Here is a 5,283-nt window from a genome sequence, read left to right on the forward strand (position 1 = left end):
CTGTGGGGCCATGGCGCGCATCACGGCCCCTCGTCCCCCCAAGATGCGCTGGCGCCGCTCACGCGTAGTTTCGGGGACACCGTGCTGCGCGGTTCTCGGTGGAGCCCCGCGGGCGACCCCTGGGGGCCCAGCCGGGACGGCAAGGAAGAGGCGCGCCACCGCGCGCACCACGTGACCGAGTGAGAGGCCCGCACCCTCCGGGGGCGCGCAGAGGTCGGGCGGGCCGAGGGCCAATTTCCCATGGTCCCTTAATTTGCATATACAAAGTTGGAAGGTTAGAGAAATAGAGTTGATTTGGCTGTAATCACAAAGATACAATTACCGTGTGTACGAGATACACAAGGTCATAACGTCTTCAATATTTAGTTTTTTAAGAAGCGCAGTATAGTCACCATAACTGTAAAAGTCTTTGGGTTCTCTGCTTTATATACTTTCCTCGTGAGCTTGGAGATCGTGCTCGCTTCGGCAGCACATATACTAAAATTGGAACGATACAGAGAAGATTAGCATGGCCCCTGCGCAAGGATGACACGCAAATTCGTGAAGCGTTCCATATTTTGCACCTGAGTTTACCCCTCCATGAAGACACTTTTTCCTTATAGGTTCTATCTTTTGTTTCACACAAAGGAAACTGTAGTCCCAGGAGACGGAATAAGAGAAGGTAGGGCGTAGACAGATTTTTTTCTTGGTCGTGCTTTCTATGTCTGGCCCCAGTCTTCGATCTTTTCCATCTCACCTCTGCTTCCCCTTGCACTATCCTGAGTCCCACGGTACCTTACACGTCAAGAAACGGCCTTGCCAAAGTTGACCCACTTCAGGTCCAAAACAGAACAGGAACCGAGTGCTGGCTGTGACAGACAAGGTGGCTCTAATAGGAACGCGCAACAAGACTCACTTCTCAGGCTGCCTCTGAATCTTAACAAAAATAATGCCCACTCCTAACTGAACATCTACCGTGTGCCAGGGTCTTCACCAATATCCTATTTTCGTTTCCTGCCTTGTGAGTCTCGTTGTCACCATTTTGCAGGAGTCCTCGAGAGGCAAGGCAACCTGGGCGTGATCACGTAACGGGTAAGTGGCTGTGGCAAAACCTTCAGAGGCACAGGCCCTGAAAAGATGGGCGCCCTGCCCCCGCGTAATGAATTCAAAAACCACAGTCCTAATTAGTAAGATGGGAAGAAAAGTCCAATAAGTTTCAGATTTCCCGCGATGATTTATCAATGTTTTTTGGGAAAAAAAAAATTTCCAGGAGAGAAATGTGGGTGCAGACAGGAGCCCCCGAGGCGCCCTAGGCATCGGCGGGTCCTCTCCCTGCGGGCGCTCGGGGCTGCCGAGCAGCGTTCCATCAGGGATCCATTTCTGTTCCCTTCAGTGGACGTGAAATGATCCTTTCCAGGTAACAGCCGAGAATAGGGGTCTGTGGGACCTCTCACTGCACCTTCTCCTGGGCTCACAGCCTCCAGTGCATGGAGTTGGAGGGCAAGCTTTGGTTTTCTTTTCTTCCCCCAAACATGGCTCTTAGGAGGAACTTGGGCAATTGCGTGAGTAGTTTTCAGTGTCTCCTGGGCATGTTTCAATGCCAAACAAGGAAAGGACCAATGTTGATGTGACTCTCTCTCCTTCCAAAGAAACTTGCCATTCCTCTTTGTATGATCCATTGCTCCGAGCAGAAAAGAGGGAAGAGGCAAGTCTTAGTCCTGGAAAACCCAGACACCTGGCTGACTTTCCTAGCTCTGCACTGTTCTATGAAGTAAAACTTCTTTCTATTCCTGTTATAGATGAGGAAGTTGAGGCACAGCGAGATTCAACAACTTGCCCGATGTCACATGACTAGTAAATGGCAGAGAAGGGCTTGAGGCCCAGGAAATCTGGCTAGAGAGCTTGTGCTCGTAACCAAACACTATGCCACCTTTGAAGGTAAACAGTGAGAGACAAAGCTGTTTAGAATCAACGGAAAGAGCATGCAGGTTCAGTTCTGCTTTTGTTGGTGTTCTGAATTCAAGGACAGGAGCCGTAGTTTTGCAGAGGATCTAAGCTATCCCTTAGATCCAGGTAGGTAGAATAGGTGCTGGGTGAACTGGACCCTCCTTGGGGCACAGCTGGAGAAGGAAGAAACTTTTCCTAGGCCGACAATGTCTTACTAGACACCTGCCTCCTCCCTCCCCCCAATAATCCTGTTAATGAAGGGTTGTCTGACCACTAACCTTGTGCTTAACTAATATCAGGCAAATGAGCCTGTCTCCCAATAGCTGTAATCCAGAAGCACCTAGAGACTCCTCCCCTGAGACATTTCCAGCATCCAGATAAACCGCAAAGTTGGAACCCCTTCATTTAGACATCTGTTGAGCTACTATGAGACACTGGGCCCTGTGTGTTGGAGAATACAAGGAAAAGCAAGATGTGTGTGGCTCCTGCTGCCAGGCACTTACAGCCCTATGGGAAACGCACACAACCAAGGATAACTCAGAGAGGGGCGTGCACTCTTCGCTTTAGGAACCAAGTGCCACAGGAATGCAGAGGTCAGTCCCAGGAATCCGGGGGTCTGCCCGCTGTTTTTTGCCAACAGGTTACCCAGCTTTGCAGGATGAATGGAGGTGGGGATTTCTCCCAGTGGTTGCAAAATCAAGCCCCCAGATGCTGACTGTCCACCAGGGGCTACAGTCCACTCAGTTGCTCCCCCTGGATTTGCTGGGATGGGTGAGACTGTCTAACCGCATCTCCTTATGAGTATTCGTGAGTTTCTCTGCTGATCAAGAGGTAATCTGAGGTCGAGTGGGTATGTTTATCTGGTTCTTTATCCTCAGACCCCGGACTCCAGAGCCGAACCTGCTGCGGGCACCTCCTGGAGTCAGGGGTGTGAAACCAAACACCTCAGAAGGAACACCCAGGATGAAGGTCTGTGCTCCGTAGCCCGCTGGCAATTCCCCAAACCCCACTTTTTCTCCCAAAGACAACGCTCCCTAGTCTCGGGCCTTCAGGCGCTGGCTGTAATGCCTAAAATGTGTCGCAAGGTGGCAACATTGTGGCGAGAAATAGACTTTTTAAAAATCCTGGGTTTTTTTTTTCCAAAGCATATTTTCCCTATTAATGTTTCATTTAACTTAATTAGAATCTGGTAAACTAATTAAAGTAGCTACGAGACCCGCAATCAGCAATAATTCGTATAATTATTGATAATTACATCCATACCAATCGTTTGGTTATTAACATTTGGGGGAGAACAAACCACTTCTGAAGGGTCGAGGAACCCAAGAGGGTTGTTTTTGCGACAAAGCTTTCTGGGTCGGATCCGCCCACACCTCCAGTCTGCAGAGATTCCGGTCCAGATGGGGCGCCCTTTCGCGGGAGCCCCCCAATGCCTATGGCTTTTTTTTCCCTCCACTTTGGGGAATTCGTTAAGGGAAGGTGAAAAGGAATATTTGCTAGGCTCCTCTGCGCGGGACGCGGCCACGGAACGTCCTGCCTGGGCAGCCACTGCAATTCCCGTTGTACAGAGCAGCCAGTGCTGCTTGCAAAGGCGCGGTCACGTCAAGGGGGTGAAGCCTCGTGCTGTCCCCCACACCTGCACTGTTCGGCGCGTCCCAGCACCGCTCGGCCCTGGACGCAGTCACTTACTCGCTTCCTCTCCCGGCCTCAGTTTCACCGTTGGCCCAGTGGAGAACCGAGAGGGTTGGTGCCACCCATAGGAAACGTTCTCGCTGCCTGGAGGGTCCGTGCTGGGGGATCGCGCATCCCGAGGCGACTTGGTCCCTCGACGACACATCACAGTTTAGCCACTGCTCTCATTGCCATTATCTCTCTCGTGTCCTCTCTTGTGTCTAGACTTCCGAACGTCCCGGGACTTGGGGGGGGGAGGGGGCTGTGAGCCCTAGCGCAGGGGGCCCCGGGGACCGGCTGGGGGNCGGGCCAAAACGGAGGCCTAGAAGAATGAAGGGAGTGACACAGAACCCTTGGTCCTCAGCCGAGGTGGCGAGGCTGGAAGTCAGGGCTGAATGACCCTCAGGAAGGTGCGATTTCCCTCTCCAAGCACACTCATCTCCCCCTCCAAAAAGTGCGCTGCATCCTTTATCTGTAGCCTAACCAGCAGGTGCGCTGTGGAAACCGAGGCCCACAGGAGGCCTGCGGCGAGGTGAGGACTCATCAACAGCCGCCAGGAGGCAACCCACCTCGGTCACACGCACCCTGACCTCCCCCCCTTCCCCATCTCCCAGGTGAGACCACCTGACTCCAGCTCAGGCGGGCGTCACCCGGCTCCTTGGGCTCCTCCATGTCCGCACAGCCTCTCCGACCGAAATGGACAGAACATTAAAAACTGCCGTGGCTCCCTCCGTTAGGGTAGCGGAGGGGCAGGCAGGAGGACATCTGTGTACTGCCAGGCTTGCCCAGACGACGTCCACGCTAGGTACCTCGCCCCCCCCCTCCCCAGCGCTCCGGGGCCAGGCCTGCGGCGTCCGCGCCTCCAGGCAGTTCTGAGTGAACCTGGGCTTCCCGGCAGGGGCCGGGCAAAGTCTCCGGAAACTGTCTCGTCTCTGACCGCACGGGAGATGACTTCCCCGTTGGGGCAGGTGTGGAAGCGAGCGCCGGTAAACCCTGGGCCCTTGCGGGAGCTCCCGGGAAGAGTCTGAGACCCTGGCACCCGGGAGCCTGCCTTAGTCCTCTCACCCCAGGTCGAAAGGCTCAAGGGAGGGTCCCAAACGTGGGGAGAAGGTGGCCTGGGGGTCAACCTGGGTGTGTCTGAAGGACTGGTAGAGAGGTGGGCGAGCTCGCTGCTGCCCACCTGAGCGGTGCGACTCTCAGCCCCGGCGCCCCAGAACTCGGGCCGCCGCGGTCTTCAAGCCCCACCTGTTGCCCCACCCCCTCAGCCCGCCTCCTCCCACCCTTCCCGCCTCCCTACTCCCACCTCCACAGCCCCAGGAAGTAACAGCTTTCTCTCTCTCTCTCTCTCTCTTTTTTTGTTTATTAAAAACAAAACAAAAGTCACGGATACAGGGTGGTCTTCCCAAACAGGCTCAAGGTGGTCTCCATCTCGTGAGTCGGTTGTGGCCCTTTTTAAAGTGCTGTTACATCAAGAGGTTACAAGAAAAAAAAAATAGACAAAACAAAACCCAAAGGGGAATGCCAAATGGGTCTGGAAGCAGGTCCAGGAGAAGGAAGCAAAATAACTTACAGCATAAATAAAGCCGAACCCAAGACTGAACCAAGAGAGACTCACAGTACGTTTATATCCATTGCACATAGCCACTTTGTCATTAGGAACAAGTTTCAGAAATGGACGGGGGGGGG

General features: G+C 53.7%; 1 non-coding gene across 1 annotated transcript; it reads left to right on the forward strand.

Annotated features, from left to right (window-relative positions):
* Positions 1-453: 453 nt before the first annotated feature.
* Positions 454-560, forward strand: LOC144219097 (U6 spliceosomal RNA). The gene has a single exon (XR_013331306.1). It is a non-coding gene; the product is annotated as a U6 spliceosomal RNA (small nuclear RNA).
* The last annotated feature ends 4,723 nt before the right edge of the window (positions 561-5,283 follow it).

Source organism: Crocuta crocuta, unplaced genomic scaffold, assembly GCF_008692635.1.
Source record: "Crocuta crocuta isolate KB4526 unplaced genomic scaffold, BGI_CrCroc_1.0 scaffold130, whole genome shotgun sequence".
Classification (NCBI taxonomy): domain Eukaryota; kingdom Metazoa; phylum Chordata; class Mammalia; order Carnivora; family Hyaenidae; genus Crocuta; species Crocuta crocuta.